General features: G+C 38.3%; 1 pseudogene; it reads left to right on the forward strand.

Annotated features, from left to right (window-relative positions):
- The window catches only part of LOC125910293 (ribosome biogenesis protein NSA2 homolog), a 37,877-nt pseudogene extending 22,088 nt beyond the window's left edge, over window positions 1-15,789 (forward strand).
- The last annotated feature ends 11,555 nt before the right edge of the window (window positions 15,790-27,344 follow it).

Below are 27,344 nucleotides of genomic sequence, written 5' to 3' on the forward strand. Positions count from 1 at the left end.
TCCTGCTTTGGTCTTCTTCTTCAAAATTACTTTGGCTATTCGGGGCCTTTTGTGGTTCCATATGAATTTTAGGATTGCTTGTTCTAGTTTCGAGAAGAATGCTGGTGCGATTTTGATTGGGATTGCATTGAATGTGTAGATAGCTTTGGGTAGTATTGACATTTTGACAATATTTATTCTTCCAATCCATGAGCAGGGAATGTCTTTCCATTTCTTTATATCTTCTTCAATTACCTTCATAAGCTTTCTATAGTTTTCAGCATACAGATCTTTTACATCTTTGGTTAGATTTATTCCTAGGTATTTTATGCTTCTTGGTGCAATTGTGAATGGGATCAGTTTCTTCATTTGTCTTTCTGTTGCTTCATTGTTAGTGTATAAGAATGCAACTGATTTCTGCACATTGATTTTGTATCCTGCAACTTTGCTGAATTCATGTATCAGTTCTAGCAAACTTTTGGTGGAGTCTATCGGATTTTCCATGTATAATATCATGTCATCTGCAAAAAGCGAAAGCTTGACTTCGTCTTTGCCAATTTTGATGCCTTTGATTTCCTTTTGTTGTCTGATTGCTGATGCTAGAACTTCCAGCACTATATTAAACAACAGCGGTGACAGTGGGCATCCCTGTCGTGTTCCTGATCTCAGGGAAAAAGCTCTCAGTTTTTCCCCGTTGAGGATGATGTTAGCTGTGGGCTTTTCATAAATGGCCTTTATGATCTTTAAGTATGTTCCTTCTATCCCGACTTTCTCAAGGGTTTTTATTAAGAAAGGGTGCTGGATTTTGTCAAAGGCCTTTTCTGCATCGATTGACAGGATCATATGGTTCTTCTCTTTTTTTTTGTTAATGTGATGTATCACGTTGATCGATTTGCGAATGTTGAACCAGCCCTGCATCCCAGGAATGAATCCCACTTGATCATGGTGAATAATTCTTTTTATATGCTGTTGAATTCGATTTGCTAGTATCTTATTAAGAATTTTTGCATCCATATTCATCAGGGATATTGGCCTGTAGTTCTCTTTTTTTACTGGGTCTCTGTCTGGTTTAGGAATCAAAGTAATACTGGCTTCATAGAATGAGTCTGGAAGTTTTCCTTCCCTTTCTATTTCTTGGAATAGCTTGAGAAGGATAGGTATTATCTCTGCTTTAAATGTCTGGTAGAACTCCCCTGGGAAGCCATCTGGTCCTGGACTCTTATTTGTTGGGAGATTTTTGATAACCGATTCAATTTCTTCGCTGGTTATGGGTCTGTTCAAGCTTTCTATTTCCTCCTGATTGAGTTTTGGAAGAGTGTGGGTGTTTAGAAATTTGTCCATTTCTTCCAGGTTGTCCAATTTGCTGGCATATAATTTTTCATAGTATTCCCTGATAATTGTTTGTATCTCTGAGGGCTTGGTTGTAATCATTCCATTTTCATTCATGATTTTATCTGTTTGGGTCATCTCCCTTTTCTTTTTGAGAAGCTTGGCTAGAGGTTTGTCAATTTTGTTTATTTTTTCAAAAAACCAACTCTTGGTTTCGTTGATCTGCTCTACAGTTTTTTTAGATTCTATATTGTTTATTTCTGCTCTGATCTTTATTATTTCTCTTCTTCTGCTGGGTTTAGGCTGCCTTTGCTGTTCTGCTTCTATTTCCTTTAGGTGTGCTGTTAGATTTTGTATTTGGGATTTTTCTTGTTTCTTGAGATAGGCCTGGATTGCAATGTATTTTCCTCTCAGGACTGCCTTCGCTGCATCCCAAAGCGTTTGGATTGTTGTATTTTCATTTTCGTTTGTTTCCATATATTTTTTAATTTCTTCTCTAATTGCCTGGTTGACCCATTCATTCTTTAGTAGGGTGTTCTTTAACCTCCATGCTTTTGGAGGTTTTCCAGACTTTTTCCTGTGGTTGATTTCAAGCTTCATAGCATTGTGGTCTGAAAGTATGCATGGTATAATTTCAATTCTTGTAAACTTATGAAGGGCTGTTTTGTGACCCAGTATGTGATCTATCTTGGAGAATGTTCCATGTGCATTCGAGAAGAAAGTATATTCTGTTGCTTTGGGATGCAGAGTTCTAAATATATCTGTCAAGTCCATCTGATCCAATGTATCATTCAGGGCCCTTGTTTCTTTATTGACTGTGTGTCTAGATGATCTATCCATTTCTGTAAGTGGGGTGTTAAAGTCCCCTGCAATGACCACATTCTTATCAATAAGGTTGCTTATGTTTATGAGTAATTGTTTTATATATCTGGGGGCTCGGGTATTTGGCGCATAGACATTTATAATAGTTAGCTCTTCCTGGTGGATAGACCCTGTGATTATTATATAATGCCCTTCTTCATCTCTTGTTACAGCCTTTGATTTAAAGTCTAGTTTGTCTGATATAAGTATGGCTACTCCAGCTTTCTTTTGGCTTCCAGGAGCATGATAAATAGTTCTCCATCCCCTCACTCTCAATCTAAAGGTGTCCTCAGATCTAAAATGGGTCTCTTGTAGACAGCAAATAGATCGGTCTTGTTTTTTTATCCATTCTGATACCCTATGTCTTTTAGTTGGCGCATTTAATCCATTTACATTCAGTGTTATTATAGAAAGATATGGGTTTAGAGTCATTGTGATGTCTGTATGTTTTATGCTTGTAGTGATGTCTCTGGTACTTTGTCTCACAGGATCCCCCTTAGGATCTCTTGTAGGGCTGGTTTCGTGGTGACAAATTCCTTCAGTTTTTGTTTGTTTGGGAAGACCTTTATCTCTCCTTCTATTCTAAATGACAGACTTGCTGGATAAAGGATTCTCGGCTGCATATTTTTTCTGTTTAGCACACTGTAGATATCGTGCCAAGCCTTTCTGGCCTGCCAAGTTTCAAACGAGAGATCAGTCACGAGTCTTATAGGTCTCCCTTTATAAGTGAGGGCACGTTTATCCCTTGCTGCTTTCAGAATTTTCTCTTTATCCTTGTATTTTGCCAGTTTCACTATGATATGTCGTGCAGAAGATCGATTCAAGTTACGTCTGAAGGGAGTTCTCTGTGCCTCTTGGATTTCAATGCCTTTTTCCTTCCCCAGTTCAGGGAAGTTCTCAGCTATAATTTGTTCAAGTACCCCTTCAGCACCTTTCCCTCTCTCTTCCTCCTCTGGGATACCAATTATGCGTATATTATTTTTTTTTAGTGTATCACTTAGTTCTCTAATTTTCCCCTCATACTCCTGGATTTTTTTATCTCTCTTTCTTTCAGCTTCCTCTTTCTCCATAACTTTATCTTCTAGTTCACCTATTCTCTCCTCTGCCTCTTCAAGCCGAGCCATCCTGGATTCCATTTTGTTTTGCATTTCGTTTAAAGCGTTTTTCAACTCCTCGTGACTGTTCCTTAGTCCCTCGATCTTTGTGGCAAGAGATTCTCTGCTGTCCTGTATACTGTTTTCAAGCCCAGCGATTAATTTTATGACTATTATTCTAAATTCACTTTCTGTTATATTATTTAAATCCTTTTTGATCAGTTCATTAGCTGTTGTTATTTCGTGGAGATTCTTCTGAGGGGAATTCTTCCGTTTCGTCATTTTGGATAGTCCCTGGAGTGGTGAGGACCTGCAGGGCACTTCCCCTGTGCTGTGGTGTATAACTGGAGTTAGTGGGCGGGGCCGCAGTCCGACCCGATGTCTGCCCCCAGCCCACTGCTGGGGCCACAGTCAGACTGGTGTGTGCCTTCTCTTCCCCTCTCCTAGGGGCGGGATTCACTGTGGGGTGGCGTGTCCCGTCTGGGCTACTTGCACACTGCCAGGCTTGTGTTGCTGGGGATCTGGCGTATTAGCTGGGGTGGGTAGGCAAGGTGCACGGGGGGTGGAGGGGCAGGCTTAGCTCGCTTCTCCTTAGGTGATCCACTCCAGGAGGAGCCCTGTGGCAGCGGGAGGGAGTCAGATCCGCTGCCGGAGGTTTGGCTCCGCAGAAGCACAGAGTTGGGTGTTTGCGTGGAGCGAGCAAGTTCCCTGGCAGGAACTGGTTCCCTTTGGGATTTTGGCTGGGGGATGGGCGGGGGAGATGGCGCTGGCGCCTTTGTTCCCCGCCAAGCTGAGCTCTGCCGTCCGGGGGCTCAGCAGCTCTCCCTCCCTTTGTCCTCCAGCCTTCCCGCTTTCCGAGCAGAGCTGTTAACTTATGACCTCCCAGACGCTAAGTCGCGCTTGCTGTCGGAACACAGTCTGTCCGGCCCCTCCGCTTTTGCCAGCCCGACTCGGGGGCTCCGCTTGGCCGGCGAGCCGCCCCTCCGCCCCGGCTCCCTCCCGCCAGTCCGTGGAGCGCGCACCGCCTCGCCGCCCTTCCTACCCTCTTCCGTGGGCCTCTAGTCTGCGCTTGACTCCGGAGACTCCCTTCTGCTAATCCTCTGGCGGTTTTCTGGGTTCTTTAGGCAGGTGTAGGTGGAATCTAAGTGATCGGCAGGACGCGTTGTGAGCCCCGCGTCCTCCTAGGCCGCCATATTCCGGAACCTACTTGTCCACTGACTCTTAAATGAAATTCTGAGTACTGCAAATACAAAGGCAAAGTAGAGTTTTTCACTCTCTGTGATGTGGTCAGAGGCCAGCACAATGTGGCAGAGGCTCTGATAGATCAACTCTGCACAGATGGAGGAGGCAACCAGCTCTGTGAGTTGTAGTGGAGCTGGAGTTTGAAGACTGATTTGGAATCATTCATACAGAGAAGGGAAGTGGGTCATTTAAGTGCAAGAAACAGGTAAAAGTCCATGAAATTTTAAAGAAACTGCAACAGATCCATGTAGCTATAGTTTAGGTATAAATTTTGGAGATGAGTAGAAATGTAGGAAAAAGATTGGAAAGTTAAGTTGAGGTCATTTTGAAAGATTTTGTATTCTGCCAGTGATTTAGGCTTTATTTCTGGAACAAGAGTCCTAGAATTTTTTAATCAGTTGAGTGTTGTATTTCAGTTTTATGTTTTAAAAACATATTAATAGGAGATTTCTATCATAATATTGATTGAAATAAGGATATTCGATCTAAAAGGGGAAGCTGATATATTCTGCTTAGGATCTTTAGATTAGCTTTCTGATTTGAAAAAAAAATAAATTTGAGAGTTAAATTTTATTAATACTGATTCACATGGATGAATCCAACTCCATCACTTGTACTACTTTGAAATTTTATTGACTTGAATGTAGCTTGGAATACATGGGCCGTCATGTAGAACCTGGAAATCTTTGTGTCATGCAAAGATTGCCTCTCTTCTACTGATATGTAATCATGTAGGGCAATAAACAGTACCACCCAGAGCGAGAGGACTTTTTGAGAACTTATAAAGAGCAGAGGTCACCCAATTATAATCTGAATTTACAAGTCCTCTAGGGAGCAAAGTCCAATTGGATGAGCTTTGTGTCTGATCTTTTTTGTTTTTTGGCTTTTAAAGTCTTCCCCAGACTGACATTTACCATGATAGATTGCCACCTGTATCATGGGCAATGATCTCTGGTTAATGTTTGTCAGTTCAGGCATTACTATAAAATGCTAGCATCTAGATCTGCTGCATCATCAGAATTTGAAATAAGCCCTTTAGGCATTCTTCCTGCCATGAAATTACTGCTTTCAGCCTAGTGTAGCCCCTTAGTTACCCTATTTATAAGTCTTTCAGATGTGTCATTTAGTGTTAACTGTCCTCTGCTTTTTCATTGAATAAATAAAAATTGGGCAATAAGGACTATCCTAGTGATGTCGCAAATGACCCAACATGATAACACAGCTGATCCCTAAAAATCTGCCTCTGACTGTGAAAATGCACTGAACTTTAAGGCCTTTGTACATTGGTGAGGAATTCATTAAAAAGCAGCCTTCAGAATGAAGACAAAATCAGAGAGTTATAAATGGCCTGGTGAGACATAGATGTCAAAGTAGATGCCAGATGTTGGCATATCTAAAGTCAAAGGAGAACTTAATTTGAATTTTGATTCACTTGAGGAGAAGGCACAATAATTATTCCCTACCCAAGGATTGTTGTCCCAGACACCTACAGAATGTTCCCCTAAATTGAGAAATATTTGTGCTAGGGAATCTAGTGCCTGGCACAGAGTAATCACTCCATTAATGCTAGCTATTAATATTACTGTCCCACTGAACTGAGAAATAAGTTAAAAATTTCAAGTTGAACTTAAATCAAGTACTCCTTTGGCTTTTATACTAATTAACACATAGCCTATGATTCAAACTATATACATCTTTAATCCTTCTGCCAAATTCGTAATGTGATGAGATGGCTCCCCTGCCCCTTGATAATGCTGCAGATGGCAAAACAGGACTGGTGGTGTCTGATAATATGTGCTCCCTACCATGTTCAATAGAGATATTTTGAAAAATGAGATTTAACTAAAGGAATCTGTGAAACTGAAATAAGAAACCTTCTCATAATGAGATTGGCCATTTTGCAGCCTTTAAGAATAACTATAGTTACAGTTTTGGGAAAATGCACATCTTACTAGGTTTCATATTTACAACCATTATCTCATTCGATTTTCTCAGCAGTCGTATGAGGTAGATATTCTTACTTCTTTTCGCATATGAGGAAACTGAGATTCAGGAACTGGCCCTCATCACACAGCCAGTAATTGGTGTGCTGTGATTTGCATCCAGACTGGCTGAATCCAAAGTCTGTGTTTTTAATCACTACAATTCATGGCTTTCCTACTAGTGCAAGTTCAGGGTAAGTTTTATTCCTCTCTTTGCATTATTTTATGCATCAAGAGGCTTCACAAATGTGATTCCTTAGACTGTCTGAATGATTGAGTGAACCTCAATGCAAGGATTGTTAGGTTTCTCTGAAACACCCTTTCTTTGATAAATCTCTCAAAGGGAATAGTCCAGGGATAATAAATCGAGGCATCTCGGGGACTCATGGGAATTTACCTCTGTGATTGATGGAATGAGCAGGCTGTCACCTGCATACATAGTAAATAAAGCCATGGAAATGCATGAGATTGCCACCTGAAAATTGACATTGGTTTGTTCATTTTCTTACGGGAAGAATACAATTGAAATGAAGGGAGCTGAGGGGAACCATAAGAGTGATTGATAGAAAGATACAGAGTTTAGATTAGGAAACTAGAAAAGAAAATAGAAGGTTTTATTATTATTATATTACTATGTCTTCAAAGTGTGCCAGCACCCTTTCCTCAGTGCAATCACAAAGTATACAACACCCTACTAGGCACGATAGAAGACAGAAAGACTGAGAGAGAAGGGAGGATAGAGATGTGCTCTCTGTTCTTAAGGAGACAGTGATTTAATTAACATATTAAAAGTTAATTTGTACTGGGTTGAAGGGCATGCACATGAATGATATGAGCACATGTTCATCACCCAAGGCCACCTTTACTGATATCATTTCATATAATTTGTCTCTAAGCAAATGGACCTTCTAAAAAAGAAAACCCAAGCTCTCTTGACCAGCAAAGGCTAAGCAGGATATGAAATGCAATGTGTCAAAGGCATGCAGGCAAAGCATTCTTTAAATAGACACAGGAAAGAAAACCAAGGCAAAAGACTGTCTTTTATGATATGGTAAAGGAAGGCAGATACTTAATGATCCAAGTGCCAGAGAACCTTGCTACCTTCATTTACCTCAAATTTTAGTAAGGGAATAATTTAAAGAATTGATTATAAAAGAGTTCCACACAGGGTTATTTAAATAGGATTTTTCAGCCTTTTTTATAGCAAAAATGCACTTATTTTTAATTTATATGCGATATAAAATGCAGATATCTTAGTGGATCTGAGATAATCATCAAGGTACCTTCCAAGGATATTTGGCCAACTTTTAGAAATCCTTAGGTATCAACTTCCAAACCACAGTTACATGGAAATGATAATGGAATAGGGTAAGCATTACACTGTAAGGAAATAACAGGAGGCGAAAGATTCAAAAAGAGAAAGAAAAATATTCTCCTTTAAATTCAAGGAAATAGGGGGATACCAGCTTCTAACAGACCATGAATTTGAGCTTCCATGGAAAATTGTGAACATTTCCCTTTAAGACATTTCAAACTGGGGTGAATCATGTTTCTAGCAAAGTCTTTTCTAAGTAAGTCTTCTGTATCTGTCTATAGGATGTGGGATTAGCTGTGTCTCTGACTCCCATGCCTTTTCCAGCATTTAATTCCAGTTGGAAAACTTTAATGTGAAACCACACTTCTATCCTTTAAGGTCATAGCTGTTAAGAACTTGCTCATGAGTGTGGCTTATTGTTTGCTCTGAAGAACAGTTCCCAGAGAGTGATGTGGCTCAGGGACAACACTGCACATGGTAGGCATTAAACAAATTCTTGTTGAGTGTTTTTTAATTGACAGACCACAATTGGGGAATATCTCTCTTATGTGGACCCTCCATAGTATAAAATCTATCTCCATATCATTGTCCTCATGACAAGGGATAGGTTGAGCATCAGGTTTAGAATTCTGTCAGTTGTCACGCCCTTTGCCATTTAGACAGTCCCCACTCATCTGCTCATTTGGGTTTTAGAGGCAAATAATGACTGCCACTCAGGTTTAATGATAGTTTCACTTTGAAGTATTCAGAAGAAAAAGTCACCTCAGCACAAAATAATGTTCTCCCTAGATTACTGTGATCATCTGATACCAGAAGATGAAAAGGAACACTCTTTGGTAGTATAAGGTATTTAGTACCCATTAATACACAACTCATCCTTTCTGAACAAAGCCTATCACAGAAATCTGGCCAAATTAGAAGGTGAGGAGGCTCCTCTTGTGGGCAACCAGAGGTGGTATTTTACTGCATATACCTCTGTTCAGAGGAAGCTTCAAAGATTCCACATACCCTGGGCCAGATGAAGACTTTAAATCTCACCAAAGAGCATTGCACATCTGGACTGTGTCTTCTAGACTAAGTATGAATCCTGGAAGACTGAATACGCATATTGGTTTTCCAGAGCTGAGATTTAAAAAACCCCATAGTGTCTCTCTCTTTATTTTTCTGGCTATTGTCAGTTTAAATGTCTTGGTTTAGGGGCGCCTGGGTGGCTCAGTCGGTTGGGCGTCTGACTTCGGCTCAGGTCATGATCTCGCGGTCCGTGAGTTCGAGCCCTGCGTCGGGCTCTGTGCTGACAGTTCAGAGCCTGCAGCCTGTTTCAGATTCTGTGTCTCCCTCTTTCTATGACCTTCCCCCATTCATGCTCTGTCTCTCTCTGTCTCAAAAATGAATAAACGTTAAAAAAAATTTTAAATGTCTTGGTTTAAAGTGTAAGTGAAAAAGCTAACGGAACTTCATTTGAAAAGAAAGGGTGCCAAGAGACATGATAACTTAAAATCAACTTTGGTTAATACTTCGGTTTTCCAATTAATACTTGTTTTCTTCTATAAGAGAATGATTTAAACTGAAATGATAAAAACTCTTGATTAACCAGAGATTCAGTCATAACTTCATGGTAGCTTAAACTTAGGACAAAAATAATATTTTTAGGCCGTTTAGAATTTAAATACATATATAAAAACACATAAAATGAATTCCTTGGTTACTTAAACACGTCAGCTTATCAGTAAGAATGACTGATTTATTAAACTTCAAGGGAAATTAATCAGAAGTTCAAGTTCACCTGATCAACGTGGGTGTTGGTCATTTTTACAACAGTTTAGACACCTGAAGGGGGGGTGGGGTGGGGAAAGAATCTTTAAAGTCTGGTTGTCTGTTTTGTTTGCTTGTTTTGTTTTTTGCTTTTTGTTTTTCTTTCATTTGTTTTTTGCTTCATGGTTCCCTCAAACCAAACATTTTTATGACGTTGAGATTAAAAAAAAAATCCAATGACTTAAGCAATAATACCACATCTCTGAAGTGGCAGAGACTGCGTTCAAGTCTCTGTGACACCAATAATTTTACTATAGCCACTGTGCTTTGGTGACTATGACTTACTCATTTGTAAAACAAGGGGTTATATCTATTTCACAAAGTTTAAGAAGATAACATATTGAACGTGGAGAGCAATGTCTGACATCTGGTAGGTAGCCACAAAACAGAATGCAGTGACAGTAGTACTAATGGTGATTACGGCTATTATAAGAAAAAATGCCGGAAAGACCTGCCCCCTGAATGCTTTGAGAATAATGTCCTAAGTTCATTAAAAGAAAAAGAATTGTGACTGTGGAGCACAAACTAATCTCCCAAATCCGCATGCCCTTATTTCTTGCAAGAATAGATAGTTTCACCAATAGAGTTGGTCACACACCATAGTTCACAGTTAAGTGTTGACTGAGTGGAGGATATTTTACAGTAGTCCAAAAAGAGGGAAAAAAATAGGGCCACTTCAAAATTCTATTGCCATGACTAGAAAGTACTAAATTAACTGCCTAAGAAATCCATCTGGAAAATTATTTTCATGGGCTAGAATATGAAGCTCAACCCAGAATCAGAGAAACCTATTTTAAACCAAAACAAACACAAGGACACGTTTCATATAAGCACACTTATATTTTAGCTCATAACGAATGAAGACGTTCTAGCTATGTCTATGTTCTGAGTTCTCTTACATACATAGTTCTGTCATGATTGGACACTGCCAAAAAGGAAGCCTGCTTGAGATAAGAAGCTACACTAAAGGAGTAGAAAACATCCAGCAAGTGTAACATCCAGTATGGGTGAGTTCTGTCCTACTCTCTCAGCTCCATGATTATCTGAAGGAAAAATCCTGAAAGGAACTGGAGAGAAAGTTATCAATAACCTCAGGGTAAAAAGCTTTTCCTATTTGTATGCACTTTCTCTCAAAGGATATACTTCTCTGGTCTTTGTTTCATTTTGTAAACATACACACGTATATATACATGCACACCAAGAATCATAAAGTAGCTGTAGCAGCAAACATGTCTGGTTTTCAAGACACAAGGAATAGAGTATTAATGCTACATATTCTCATTTTATTTAGAGTTTATTTATTTACTTTCAGAGAGAGAGAGGGAGAGAATCCTAAGCAGGCTCTGTGCAGTCAGCATGGAGCCTGACATGGGGCTTCATCTCACAAACTGTGAGATCATGACCTGAGCTGAAATCAAGGGTCTGACACTTAACCGACTGAGCCACCTAGGTGCCCCTACATATTTCCAATTTTAGATCACTTTTGGCAACTCTAATTTATGAGGTAGTGATTTAAAAGTAACACTAGACTATTTAATACCACAAATTACAAATTATTATTTAATCCTAACACCTCTCTAACATATTCATCTTCAAATCAGCAACAGTATCCCATTCATTATCTATACCTCACCTAGGAAGATAAAGGAGCAACATGAGTAGCAAATTTTCCATCTGAGGAACCTGAAAAAAGAATGTGTCTTAGTTGCTTTAGATCAAACCGCAGCAATGGAATAGAATCTAGTTTCCCATGTCTTTCCCCTCCCTTATTCACACAGCCATATTTGGTAAGTAAAGAAAAAAACAGATATGGAAAATTCCCCTGAGAACATTAAATTAATTCTCTGTGAAATTTCATTATTTTATCCATATATGGTATGGTGTAGGTTATAAATGTAGTCAGATAGCAATTGTGTTAGAACAAGCTGCAGAGTAAATTTTTTTAAAACACTGAATTTCATTACCAAAACAGAACCTGAGACACCATAAATGAACGTAGGCTTTAATCTTTGATTGAATATAAGACTCACACTCAACTGTGTGACTATTTGCACATCATCAGAAAGAGATAAAATTTCCCATTAACTGTTGCACCAAGCTTTGAGTCCAAGCAAAGAGTCTTGCTCACTAAAACTAAAAACAAAACAAGGTCTTACCCAATTTGATTTCTTTTTGCAGGGCTGACCTAATAGGTGTCTTGGGTAAAACCTTACTGCTTTTTTTTTATGATCTAAAGGAGTAGGAATCCTTAATAGATAAGCCTAAGGCATTCTGAAATATACTTGCTAAATAATAAACTTATCAATTCCTTCCAAATGAATAAATATTAATTCTCATTCAACTCTACCAACCTAACAGAGAATGCAGGTGCCAAGAAAGAGAAATGAATCTCAGTAGAGTATACAGCATGCAATAGGAGGGTCAAGGCTGACATTAGATAGGAACCTTAGAGACAATGCCTTAAAACATAGGAAGGGAAATTTTCAATTAAACATTAGGAGAATCTATTGCAATTTTAAACATTTTCAGCTACACAGGAGAGAAAATACCAAAGGACAGGAAGAAGTGCCCACCTGAAACATCTGAGATCCATTGATATTGATTCATATCTCTAGTAAAATAATTAATTCTACACTAGAACCAGCATTGGTGATGGAAGGGTGTGAATGTGTCCAGCCTTGTTCAAACCTGATGTTTTAAACATATATGCTTCAATATTTATTAATTTCAATAACTCAACGTGAGTATTCCATTTTTATAAGGGTGAAAGTTGTTTTTCCATGATTTCCCCAAATAAGGCAAAAGCATCCATTTGTTACAGATTCTCTATGTGTCGGGAACTTGAATAGGGCACAGGAGAGATAGCTTGTCTCTGATCCATATTGATGAAGCCTCATCTGGAAGATACTACCAAGGAAGACTAGGGACTGGAATCATCTGGAGGCTATTCACTTGCATGCCTGGCAATTGATAATAGCTTTCATCTGGGACTTGATTTAGGACTGTCAACCAGATCACCTATAGGTGGCTTCTTCATGGAGCCTTGGATTCCTCAAAATTTGGTGGCTGAGGTCCAAAAGGGAGGGTCCCAGAGAAAGACCCAGATGGAAGCTGTATCACCTTTGGTGTCCTAGCCTCAAAAGTCACACAGTATCTCTTCCTTTGCATTCTGTTTATTGGGCAGTCACAAATGTTGAGCTACATTCAAGGAGTGAACATTAGACTCTACCTTCTGATGGGAGAAATGGCAAGGTTCTGCAATTGTAGAACTGGAAACATGGCTTTTGAAACACCATCTGCCAAAGCAATTGTTTCTTTTTCTTTTTCCTTCTCTTCTTTCCTGTGTGTATGTGTGTGTGTTTGTATGTCCTGCCTGTGCTTTCTTATAGTTTCTAGAAAAAATAACAAGTCACACACAGCACATTTCTAGCAAATTCTAGTGATATTTTGGTCATCTGTTATGAATTAGCTCATCTCAGATTAATAACTTTTGTACCCAGGGTTATTCTGGTAGGTTTATCAGATGCTTGTTCTGACACAGACATTTTGGAGCTTATACATGAGGATAAGAGAAAGGAACAGAACTTGAAAGTGTTAATTGTTGGAAAGAAGTCCAGAATGGGTAAGAAGATGTTTAAAAGAGGAATGAAAACAGATGTTGGGATTTGAGTCTATTGAGAAAAAGGATTTAGGATGTGAAGAAAAGATCTCTTTGCTGAAAAGGATTAAATGTTTCTTGGTGTGTGTAAAGCTTCTGATAATTTTTAGAAATTAGTTGTTTGACTTCAGGACATGTTATTTTTCTGCATATTTCTAAGTAAACATTTTAATGAAAAACACTGTCATTTATTTATCAACAGATATTGTAGCCCCATTTTAATGTTCTTGGAATCCATGGGTGATGCTTCTTTTTTGCATGATGCTTCTCTGTTTGAATACCCATCTCTGTCCTGGTTCTACTACTCTGATTAAATGAGGATACTTAGAGATGACGGGCCATCACTCAACTCCCTGGACTGAAATAGCCAGAACAATAAGCACCTCGATCTAATGCAAATGGGGTTAACAAAAACATGGAGAAAAAAGAATGATCTCTTTCTCCGAAAATCACATCGCATGAATATATCTTTTTGACTTTATAAATCTGCACTGAAAAATCAATCCTATAGAGACAATTTCAAAAGTGTGTGATGCACTATTTCAGTATTGTTTATAACAGTAAAAATTGGAAAGAAATGAAAATGGTCATCAATGGGAATGTCTATGTGGTATATTCATATCTACAACACTATTGCAACCTTAAAATAACATGTACCTCCTTTCATGGAAGTGTGTTTAATTGATTCATTAAAAATGTTCCATGGGGTGCCTGGGTGGCGCAGTCGGTTAAGCGTCCGACTTCAGCCAGGTCACGATCTCGCGGTCTGTGCGTTCGAGCCCCGCGTCAGGCTCTGGGCTGATGGCTCGGAGCCTGGAGCCTGTTTCCGATTCTGTGTCTCCCTCTCTCTCTGCCCCTCCCCCGTTCATGCTATGTCTCTCTCTGTCCCAAAAATAAATTAAAAAAAACGTTGAAGAAAAAAAAATTAAAAAAAAAAAATGTTCCAAAATATTATGAAGAGTAAAAAACCCATTAAAAAAAAAGATGTAAAATTTCATTCTGGATGGCAGACTTAGCACTACTTTAGCCACTCCATGTCATAAAATATCTCTACAAATGATTATGTATTGTCTTTTTAAAATTCACATCTGGTATGTCGATCAAGAATGAAAACTCTTAATGGACCATAACACATGAAAAATTCTTGAAAAATGGGAAATGAGAAGAATGAAGTGAGAAAAAATTTAAGTTCCCAAGACACAGAACATATTTTGCTTCTAGAAAAGTTGGGAAAGGTCCCAAGGGAGCTTCATAACCAAGTGTAGTGGACTCTGAGTTCAAGAGAGGTACTAAGAGTAACCAAACAGTTATCGGAAGAGGGAACCAAGCAGGACAGATTCTGCATAACCTACCTTTTTAGTCCAGAGAACAGCCACAGAGGTTTCAGACTCAGGTGAGATGGAGGTAGGAGGGTATTAGGCTGTGAGAATTTGGGGTCAAGGAAATGGGATAATGCTGAAGGCTGCCATATTGCACCCAAGCCTCTCTACTCTGAAAGAAACCTGCTAAATCCAGGCCACAGCAATTCATCTCACCTCTCCCCATAAGTGGACAGTCAATCCAGCAAGGTATTTCGGCTATAGACATTAAAGCACACCAATAGTTACCAATTACATCATGCTTTTTCTGGAACTGGTCATTTTACAACTGTCCCCTTCCTGTGGTGGCTGGTGTGGAGTCAGCTCATACATCTCTGAGATCCCAAAACTGAGAGCTTCTTTGCACCTGGCAGGTACACCTGATCACTTGGCAGTTATCACCATGCCACAAAAGGAACATATTGAATTTGGATTAGCATGAGAAAAGGAGAAAGAAGGAAAGTCGAGAGGCTCATAAATGTTGAAAGGCAAAAATGATGATTGGTTTGAATGCTAAGCTCTACCATAAACAGAGCCATGCTGAGAAAATACAAATGAAAACTACCAAGATGCAGGAAAAGAGAAGCACCAAACAAACTAATGATTAAAAAAAAGACTCCACAAGGAGCAGTACCTACAAATCCACTGGACAGAAGGGAACAGTCCTGAGCTAAAATACTTTCTAATATGATTAAACAAAAACAAAAAATGAGAGCAGGAAAGTTCTGCCCAAATTCCTGTCTGGAAAGAAACAGAAGTATTAAGTTATTTGAACAGAAAGGAGAAAGGAGAAGATGTGGAAGAGGATATTTACTAAAGTCTGCTTTGTTGGAAATAGCTGTACTCAAAAACCACCTAAATATGAAAGACTCATTAAGCCAATGGATTTATGTTTCAAAAGTGCACGTAAACTCATCCTGAACTGAACAGCACCTTTTGCCTATCAATACTTGGTATAAATAAGAATGTCCTATCCCCACTATATGCAACTTTGGGTATCATTACCAAAGGAGTGTCACTGAGGTGAACATGAGCAGGTTGGACCTTGGGACACAAGAAGGCAAAGTATTGGGGGAAATTATACCCACAGGTAACCAGCAATCTTGAAAATAATGGATGCATAAATGTGGCCCTATATTTTGACATCAATTTCATATAAGTAACTCCTGACAATTATTGAAGACTACACGCCAATCAGGAAAACCAGCATTACTGAGATGTTTCTTAATACTACCCAAGAGCCTCATATGTCTGCAATTACCAAGAGAACTATTTATTCTACTGTAGAAAAAAACCACACACAAAAAAACCAAAAAACATTAAAGTGACTTACTTAAAAAAAGTCATCGACCACTTGAGGAAAGCTAGTAGTTTGTTGTTCCTCAATAAAAGAGTAACTTAATCATGAGGACAGAGACTTAGAATAATCATAACAAGAAGTTTAGGGTAAGTATTATTTATATCCTCAGAAATGTAAGAAGATATTTGACCCATAATAAAATTAACCTAATATATAAAGAAAAGCTGTCATCATTATTGGCGAGAATATGGGGAAAAAATGGAACTACTGTTGATAAGAATATAAGAGTGTAGCTGTTATGAAAAATATTATGGAAGTTCTCACAAAAAACAACGAAATCTTGGCCTTTTCAACAATGTGGATGGAACTGGAGGCTATTATGCTAAGCGAAATAAGTCAGAGAAAGACAGATATCATCTGATTTCATTCATATGTGGAGAAACTTAATAGATGAACATAGGGGAAGGGAAGGAAAAAATAAGATGAAGACAGAGAGAAAGGCAAACCATAAAACCTGAGGGTTGATGGGGATGGGTTAAATGGGTGACGGGCATTAAGGAGGGTACTCTTCAGGAAGAGCATGGGGTGTCATACGTAAGAGATGAATCACTGGGTTCTACTCCTGAAGCCAAGACTACACTATATGTTAGCTAGCTTGAGGATAAGTAACTAAACAAACAAACAAACAAATAATTAATTAAATAAAATTAGCATATGATCCAGCAATCTCATTTCTGTGTATTTATCCAAAAAGAATCGAGAGATATTAGTACTTCCATATTTACTGCAGCACTATTCACACATAGCCCAGATGTGGAAACAACTTAAATGCCCGTTGATGGATGAATGGGGAAAGAAAGGGTGTTATACAGAAAAAAATGGAATATTATTTAGCCTTAAAAAAGAATATGTGACTACATGGATGAACCTTGAGGACATTATACTTAGTAGAATAATCCAGCCACAGAAGGACAAACACTTCATGATTCCACTTATATAAGCTACCTAGAATAGTTTAAGTCAGAGAAGAAGAGAGTAGAATGGTGGTTGCCAGGGCCTGGTGGGGGGAATGAGGAGTTGCTATTACGTGAGTATAAAGTTTCAATAATAGAAAATGAACAACTTCTAGAGATCTGTACAACATTATGCCTATAGTTAACAACACTGTATTGTACACTTCATAATTTAAGAGCATAAACATCATGTTAAGTGTTCTTACCATAATAAAATTTTAAAAATTTAAAAATAAACAAAACTCTCATCATTGAAATAATACTCAGTAGTTGGGCAGAACAGAAGAAAGACCATAGTTTGAGAGAAACTAGTGAGATAGAATTAAGTAGTTTTCTGGAATTTAAACAGTTGGAGAGGTAATATTGTGTGGTGGTTAAGAGCACAGATGCTGGAAACAGACTGCCTAGGTTTGAATACTAGGTCTATACTTCCTGGCTGTGTGACATTAGAAAAATTATTTAAATTTTTGGTGCTCATTATTAAGCTTTTTTCTTTAAACTCTAAGTATATCCTACAATACTTTTCTCTATGAAGCTGGAGCTATGAATTTGTAAACTTATTTCTCTTTGTCATTTTATGAACTATAAAGTTATGCCCACAGAGAGCACAAAAAGCACAACTAAGAGGCAGGGGTAGGAATTTCCTGGTTTGTTTGTAGTTAATGTTACCAGGGTCCTAACAATAGGAGGTAATCCTGGAAATAGCAGTTGGTTCTAGTCTTCTACCTTCTTTTGGCATCCCAGAACAAGCTTCTTCACTCTCCCTCATCAATATCCATACAGTGGGCACTGCCTCATCTCCAAGAGACCCCTCCTCTGCCTACCTGACCTACACTGGCATCTCCTGCTCAGAATTCTGCCCTCCAATTCTATGGAGTTTCTAGGTTCTGAAACTCTTTCATAAATTTCCCTACACTTATAGGTGGCAGCCACTTTCTGCCACTATTACTTCCATATGGCTCTAGGTTACTTCACTGTTCTCATTTTGATTTTTCAGTGTTCCAAACTTGTTTAACCAATACCCTAAGTACTCTTTGCTGAAATATCTGGGGTGTTTTGTTTTCCCAAATCAATCCCAACTAATATAGTTTATCATGTTCAACCAGAAGTAGGTGGCTATGAAGATTGAATTGAGTCAATACATGAAAAACACTGAGAACAGTGCCTGTCTATAAAGAGCTATGTGAGTATTCACTACCATTTTCAAATGCTATCTCAAAAATCCGAGAAAAACACAAGAAAAAAGGGAGGCACTGAAGATACAAATAAAAATTTCAGCAGCTATTTTAGAAGATGAAAATCAAAATTACTCAGAGGAGGCAATAGTATATATATATAGATGAATACTTGATAGATTTATAGAGACAGGGAGAGTGAGAAAGATGGTGGATAGAGAGATAGATGAGAAGACTTTGCATGAATTTAATGTAGATATGTCACTGGCAGAACAAAACACACACATACAAACAGACATACAAACACAGTACCTTATACCTAGAGATAACCATAAGCCACTCTTACACCATCAAGGATAAAGGAGCTGAATTTCATCTGACCCTTGAACAACATGAGGGTTACAGGTGCCGACCCCACATGCAGCTGAAAATTTATTTTTGAGAGACATAGAGCATGAGCGGGGGATGGGCAGAGAGAGAGGGAGACAGCATCTGAAGCAGCATCTGAAGCTGTCAGCACAGAGCCCGACCCGGGGGCTCAAACTCATGAATGGCGAGATCATGACCTGAGCCAAAGTTGGGCGCTTAACAGACTGAGCCACCCAGGCACGCTGAAAGTCCAAAACTTTAACCATGAACAGTCTACTGTTGACCAGAAGGAAGCCTTACAGATAACATAAATAGTCAATTAACACATATTTTGTTATGCTATATACTGTATTCTTACAATAAAGTAAGCTAGAGAAAAGAAAATGTTATTAAGATAATAAGAAAGAGGGGAACCTGGGTGGCTCAGTCGGTTAAGCACCCAACTTTGGCTTGGGTCATGATCTCATGGTTCATGGGTTTGAGCCCACATCACACTCTCTGCTGTCAGCACAGAGCCTGCTTCGGATCCTCTGTCCCTCTCTCTGCTTCTCCCCTGGCTTGCTTGTGAGTGCACACTCTCTCTTTCTCTCTCAAAAATAAAATAAACATTAAAAAAAGATAATAAGAGAAAATACATTTACGGCACTGTATCAAAAAAAATCCACATATAAATGGACTCTTCCAATTCGAATCCTCTTGTTCCTCTTGTCAACTATAATCTATTATTAAATGTAGATAAGGAGACAATAAGAAAATAAAACTATTGAAAAATTTCATTTGTGAACAGTATTTTATTAAAGTAAAATACTACTAAAAAGGCATAGTAGTGTTTTAGAAAATAATACAACATAATTAGTATTTATTTCAGAAATGCAAGAGTAGTTTAATAATAGAATTTATTATGATAATTCAGCTCATAAATAAGAAGGAAAGCACTATCTCAATAGATAGTGAAAAAGCATCTGATGATATTCAGCACCCATTCTTTATTTAAAAAAAAAAACACTCCAAGAAAATGAGAACTAAGAAACAACTCTAATTTGATATAAAATTTCTACCAGTAACCCATAGCAAATATCATGATCAATGGTGAATCACTAGAAATATTCCCATCAAAGTCAGAAGCTAAAGATGCCTACTAACACCTTTAATACTCTACACCAGAGTTCTAATCTAATAAAATAAAAAAAATAATAATATGAGATATACATAGTGAAAGGAAGAATTAATCATTATTTACAAGTGATAAGATTACCTCTAGCGTTTGTCAGTTAATTGTCTTAGTTTTCCTATTAGAATGAATAAGAAAGTTTAGTATTGTGGCCTGATAAAAGATAAACGCAAAAAACAAAAAAATCTAGGGCTCTCCTATGTACCAGTGGAACATAATAGACTTGATCCTTCTGGGGTGCCTGGTGGCTCAGTTGGTTAAGTGTCTGACTCTTGATTTGGCTCAGGTCATGATCTCACAGGGTCAAGCCCCACATCAGGCTTTGTGCTGAGCATGGAGCCTGCTTGGGATATTCTCTCTCTCTCTCTCTCTCTCTCTCTCTCTCTCTCTCCCTCTCTCTCCCTCTCTCTCCCTCTCTCTCTCCCTCTCTCTCTCTCTCTCCCCCCCCACCCTGCTCTCTCTCTGTCAAAATAAATAATAATAAATAAGCATTAAACAAAATAAAGATCCTTCTTCTGATGGAAACACAATATATAAACCAACGATAAAGGAGTCTAGAAATAAATGTATAATAATATATAGAAAGTTATAGAATTTTGCTGAAGGTGATGAAAAGACCTAAGTAAAAGAGAAATATAATATGTGAATGGGAGGTGCAATACGATAAACTTGAGTCTTTCAAACTTAATAAATTCAGTGTAATCCCCCAGAATTCCCTACAAGATATTTCATCTATCTTGACTAGATGAATATTAAATTCAAGTGAAAGAATAAATGTGAAAGAAGGTAAAGGCAGCTTTGTAAAAGAATAAATTGAGAGTAACTTGATTTAACAGATTTCACATTATAAAGATTTAGGTAGTAAAGCAGTAAGGTACGTGTGTGCATGCGTGTAGGAATAGACTTAAGTTCATTGGGATGGAGATATTTCCAAGCCATACTGTTGAGTGAATAAAGTAAAAAGTGAAGAAAGTAAAATCTCTGTTTTCTAATTCACAAAGCAGGTATAGATCCAGAAGAACACATACCCACTGATGACTTGGATGGTGGCTACTGATTAAAGGGATTCTTTCACCTTATGTGTAGGCTTGTGATCTTTTAAATTAAATTTTTTTTTTTTATTTAAGAGAGAGAGAGCATGCACATGAGAAGGGGAGAGAGGCAAAGGGAGAGAGAGAATGTTTTCTGTTTCTTTTTTTAAGTTTATTTATTTTGAGAGAGAGAGAGCAGGGGAAGGGTGGGGGGGGGTAGAGAGAGAGAAAAAGAAGAGAGAGAGAGAGAGAGAGAGAGAGAGAGAGAGAGAGAGAGGATCCCAAACAGGCTCTGCATTGTCAGAGAGGAGCCCCACAAACTGTGAGATAATGACCTGAGCCAAAATCAAGAGTCAGATGCTTAACCGACTGAGCCACCCAGGGACCCCTGGATGCTTGGGATTTTTAAAGAATGTAACCATATATTACTCATGTGGCTATAAATAAAAAAATATTTTTAAACCTGTAATATTTATATACAGAAATAAAAATCTATTTATATCTTTTCATCTTTATGAACTAACTTACAATGTGCAACAAACCATTTCAAAACTCAGTTACTTAAAACATCTATTCTCATGAGTCAATGAATGGGTTTGGAAGTTGTTCTCACTTAGCTGAGGATGGATGGATGGTCGAGAATGGCCTCACTCACATGCCCAGGCCTCTGCTGGAAAGTCAGGGATGGTTAGGGTGACTGAGGCCATCCTCCATGTGGTCTCTCACCTTTCAGGAAGCCAGCCTAGGCTTGTTCACATGAGGTAGAAAGGTTGCCAACAGCAGGAGAGGGCAAACCTTAATGCAGGAGCGTTTTTCAAGCTCCTACTTGTATAAGATTTGCTATCATCTCATTGGCTAAAGTCATGTGGCTAAACCCAAGACAGTGTGGGAGGGGACTACCTATTGAAAAAAAGAATACATACCAAGTAATAAAAGGTGGATATACCTGGGAAGTGGAAATAATGGAGGATGAGGGAGGATTTTAACATCTTTACATACCAACAATGCTGTTTTGTTGTTTTCAATGAACATGGATTATCTTTTCAAATTATATTACTTTGAAAAGTTAACAGAAGAAAACATTCTTCGCAGGTATGGACTCTGAGAGTTTCCCAACTTTGACCTCATTCCCCATATCTGCATTCCTTTACCCTCCCCTACCACTGAATCTTCTTGCCCTTACCTTTGTTAACATGCATTTTCCCACAGTGAGATGCCACTTCCTAGAAACCTCACGTTTGCAGTCACCCTAGCATCTGCCAGCACATATGCACAGATATCATGGAAACATGTATAACAAAGTAAACAAGGACAAAAAGGCTTTTAGAAGTCCCAATTGGTGGCAGCTGCTTCTGTCTCCCAAGGGAGTAGTATAATTTTTTTTTTTTTCCCTCTAGAGCAGCAGGTTTTTGTAAAGCAAAATGCCTCCATTTGGCAGATTTAGGGTACAAACAGTGAGTCTCCCAGGGCATAGTTTGGAGAATGCAATGTAAAAAAAGAAAGAGTCATGTTTCTTGGGAGTTTGGAGAAAATAAAGATGATTCAGGAAGGAATGAGAAGAAAACAAAGGAAGAAAAAGCTAACTAATAATGGCTTTGGGCAGTGTGGGTGGCTAAACTTCTTTTAAGGACAGAGGGTGTTAATTATTAAGAGGTTGTCTTTCTCCTCTGTTGCCTTTCTATACTCTACTTTGCTATGGTGTTGCTTAGATGCTATATATCTAAGCATTTTCTTTTGTCAGCTGCCTTTGTTAGTTTTTGCCACAATGAGTCTGGGGACTTGCTGGGAACTTGCTCCTTCCTCTTTGTTTGCTATTCTTGTCACTGGAGCCATTTGCTATTTCTATAACCATCCACCTGACAAAGAACTTCATTCAAATAGCATCAGTCAGCTTCAGTGTCTATCTTCTGGCATTTCCAGGACCAGCCTCATTGTACCCTCTTAGATGTACCAGACTAGAGGGGCAGCATCCTTGTCTCAGAGGGCTCAGCCCCAGCCATAAGCCAAGATCCCTCTCCAAGATCCTGATTTGCTATCATCAGCCAGATGGTAACCCTTTCCTCAACTGTGTGGGGTCTGAGCTTCTAGGCTGTAATATCTCCTTTTTTCTCCTCCAACACTAAGGGTGGTGGTGACTTGCAGTGCTTATTAACTTTGTATTACCTCAGTGTAACCTCATTTTTAAATTCCAAACTGTGGAAAAAAACAACGCCAAAATGAGAACAAACAGGCTATTTATCCAACGCTTTCCATAGCAAAGGAGTCAACCACCATCACTTGCACTTGGCAGCAACTCCAAGACAGACTGAGAGTGGAGAATCTTTATGGTGAAAGAAGGGGAAGGTTTCAGGTGTGCTCTGACTGGGGCTTGTTGGAATGAGGAATCTTGGAGGCAGGCTAGTTAGAAGCAGGGTATCATGGGATTGATTTGGAGAGCATATTTGGTTTGGGACATACTCCCCAAAGTTGGGGGAAGGGTGGATAGTGGATAAAGAAAATAGGGAAACTAGTGTTCATTGGTCGAGTCTTGACTGTGCTGGGCTGACTTCTACAGAGGTCAAGGGTCAGAGTTCTTTTGTAATACATACCAGGCCATTGTTGATTTGTATACCCAGTTGCTCACCTCAAATGCCTGTTCATATAATTCCCTGTTGAGGCCTCTCTGTTTAAATGTTTAGTGTGCTTTCTGCTTTCCTGACTAGAATGTGACTGATACAAAGAGTATCTAACCTTCCATTTTCAAAAGTTCCCATTGTGTGAGTGTGTGTATCTATTTTGCCAAATCTTTAGTGAGTCTGACATAGATGCAAATGGCTTATCTGAATGGTGTTTGGGGAAAATCAAGGAAATAAACACATCTGTAAGAATCCAGGATGGAAAGAACAGCAGCAGGAGGCTGTACATTAGTGACACCAGACTTAAGGTGAACCTTGAGGGATCAAGAGAACAAAGCCCCAAGTGCCTTTCCTTATCCTTATCCTGCATGAAGGTGCCTAATAAGCATTTTGGTTTGGTTAACCAACTCCTAAATTGATAAATCAGTTTTATCTAAATTTATTGGTAATACTTTTGTGATTCATTCATATTTTTTGCCAATTCTCTTCAGTTTATCTTATCTTTACTGAATTTCGGGTCAGGGCAAGATATTGTGAGCTATTTGTAAAATGGAAATTACCCAACCTCCGTCCTTAAAGGGTTTAAAGGCTTTCTGGGAAGAAATAAATAAGCAGGAAGTCAGTGGAAGTAATAAAAAATAATATATGGAAGGTCCAGAATAAGAAGTACAACTAAATGGCATTGTATTATTTTTAAAAAGGGAAGAAAGTACATATAATTTCAGTTCAGTGAGAAGCTGTGGCACAGTAGGTCAGACTTTGATCTTCACTTTTCAATAAAGAAAAATGCCAAGATTTTTAAAAATTCCAAAAAATTGTCATCACAAAAATTGCTAATTCTACCTCGTTAAAAGCTCATATATTTTTTTCGCTATAACTTTCACATATGCATAGTCTAGTCATAATCTTGATATAGAACTTATTAAGCATTTTTATTTACATTGTCATAAATATTTTTCATGTTTTTACATGTTTTATATGTTATTACCATTTTTAATTGTTCTGTTACATTCCATTGTTTGGTTGTGCCATAAATTACATAGTCTTCCATTTGTGGTGTTTGTTTTTTAAAACTTTTCCATCTTAGGTTTACCCATGAAGATATTAATTGTGTCACTAAATTTTTGCTTCTGGCACATTTGGATATACTTTTTGAGAAGGGATGCTGACTAAGAGCACATTTATGGCTCTTACTTTTGAAATATTGCTTTACAAAAAGATTGTAAAGTATTGTTAGTAAGGAACTAGTTTATCTTAGCCACATCAGCTCATGTTATCTTTTTTTTTAAATCCTCATTTCCAGGGTGCTATAATTTGCATTTTTAACTACTAATGAGGAAAAGAATCTTTCCATCTGTTTTCTTCTTGTATTTGTTGATGAGGACTATAAAATGTGTGGAAGAAAGGAAAATACCTTGAAAAATGAACAAGGCTGGGTGGTAAAAGGGAAGATAGCTGGATGGTAGGATAGACAGAAATGTTATTTATAATATGCATGTATATTTTTATAGATATACCCATGTACACATATTACATGTCTCCATCTTTCTCCCTGATCAAGTATTTGCTAGAGTCTCAGAACTATATTAAGTGATGTTTTAAATAAATCTCATATTATCCTCATAACAATCCCATGTTTGTTTTCTCCATTTTTCTGGTGAGAAACTGAAAGCTCATCGAGATTAAGTCACATACACAGCCACCACGCATAGCAGCAGTATGGGATTTTTCCAATGTCCCTCTTACACTAGCACAATCCTAAACACCAGGTGATACTCAAAATATTTTGCTGAATATGAAAAGTCAGCACTGAGAAATAAAGGCAACCATGAAAGAAGACTATCATAAATTGCTAATAGTTGAATCCTTCTGGGCCCTGGTAGGATCTACCAAAGCGAGATCCATATTGGCTGTAAGGACTATATTCATTTTCTGCTGCCAAATGGACTTGGTTTTAGTTTAATTCTCTTTATAGAATTGATGTTTGTTCTTGGCTAACCATCTATGATATCATTATACTGCACACAATGAATTATTCACCCGAATGTGCCTTACAATTAGCCTCAGCAGAGTATTTGCTCCTTTCGTCCAAACATTTTACTTTATCTATAAAGATTAAATTAATCATCTCTGCCAGCAATGAATAACTGAGAGAATTAGTTTTTAATATCTGGTGTAGAGAAGGGGAAATTGCAGGCAGAGCAATACATTTTGCTTGACCAGTGTTCCATGTTTCCTTTTATAATTTGTATTCAGTATCATAGGCACCATCTTTGGCTGGGGAGAGGAAGAGATAGGATACATTATTTGATCAATGACTGCCAACCTTTAGGGAGGAAGACAGCTGAACAAAGATGATTAATTAAAATGCACTTCAACTTTAGTCATCCTATTTCAAAATCCCATCATTTAATTGTTACAACAATGCTATAAGGTAGATAGTATTAGTTCCCTATTTTACAGATGAGAAAGTGGGCACAGTGGATTTAAGTGATTAAGCCACAGTGGATTTAAGAATGTACCTATGCCACGCAGCATCTGTATTCCAATCTTGACCACTGTTTGGGTGCTTCCTGATGGCATCCTGCTATGGGTCCACTCCTTTTTCTGTTCTGATCCACCACCCACAGAGCAATAAAATTCCCCAGAAGGAAAGCAACAGGAGGAAAGCAAGAGGGCTCTCTATTCCCAACATGTGTACTATTTTGTAGATCATCAATAGTTATTCACATTTAACATGGGATAATCAGTTTGGAAACAGGTTGCCTTGTTGAAACAATTTTTCTGTTTTTTTCTACTTCCATGTGATTGAACTTTAAAAAAAAAAAAAAAAAGGAGAGCTAAACTCCTTACCTTAACCCTTGTAGGGACCAAGGGCAAGTTGCTCCATAGTGTGCCACTTTGGCATGGAGATTATATTTCAAACAGAAAACAATCAGGGTCCAAATGACCCAGGAAGAAATTGTGACCTTCCCCTAACTGCCTGAAATAATTTAGATAAAGGACCTGTTCCAGGAAGGAAGCTATCACCATTGATAACTACAGTAAAATATGAATTAGGTAGAGTAGACAGGGAGGAATTTAGCAAAGTCTGTTTGTTAAAATTCCTTTCTTCGTCCCCTTGTTTCTGTGTGGGTCAGTGAATGTTTGTTTGTCAAACATTTACTCTTTTTTCATCTTCCCATGAATTGCTTTCCTTTTCTTTGAAGTCCCATACCTCATCCCCTTCTTAGATGAGGATGGCATATGTCCTTCATTTTGCCTGTCTTTGGAACCTCATGTCTGTGTGAATTCATCATATTTACAAAATTAAATTTTATTTCCCCCTGTTAATCTGTCTCATGTCATTTTAATTCTTAGACCAGCTGTAAGTCAGAAGTTCAAAATGTAGTCAGTGGAACCTTTTTACATCAGAATTATCTGGGCCCAGCCCCACAAGCTGAATCAGAATCTTTGGACATGAGGTCCAAGAATCTTCATTCGAAACCCCTCTCCAGGGCACCTGGGCAGCTCAGTCATTAAGCATCTGACTTAGACTCAGGTCATGATTTCATGGTTCGTGAGTTGAAGTTCCACATCAGGTGAGCTTGAGCCCTGCATTATTGAGTGAGCCTCACTTCTCTCTCTCTCCTTCCCTCTCTCTCTTTCTCTTTATCTGCCCCTCATGGGATTCTCTCTCTGTCCGTTGCTTACTTGCACTCTCTCTCAAAAAACAAACAAACAAAATAAAAACAAAAACAAAACCCACTTTTCAGTATCTGAGACCTACTGATTAAGAAGCTTATCCACCACAGGTTTGGTTATGGTGGTGATCATAATGATGATAAATGAAGCAAGACCTGGCACCCACTTAGTGATATGTAGAAATGTATGTTTTACATTATCTTGTTGAAAGTCATAAAATCCCTAGAGGCACTTACTATTATTATCCTCATGTTAGATGAAGGAACCGGAACTTCATAAAGAGAAAAAGTCAAATATAAGTATCCTGGTTCCAGACGTTATTATGTCTCCTTAAACTCTACATTTTATCGGTGTGT

Source organism: Panthera uncia (assembly GCF_023721935.1).
Source record: "Panthera uncia isolate 11264 chromosome B3 unlocalized genomic scaffold, Puncia_PCG_1.0 HiC_scaffold_1, whole genome shotgun sequence".
Classification (NCBI taxonomy): Eukaryota; Metazoa; Chordata; class Mammalia; order Carnivora; family Felidae; genus Panthera; species Panthera uncia.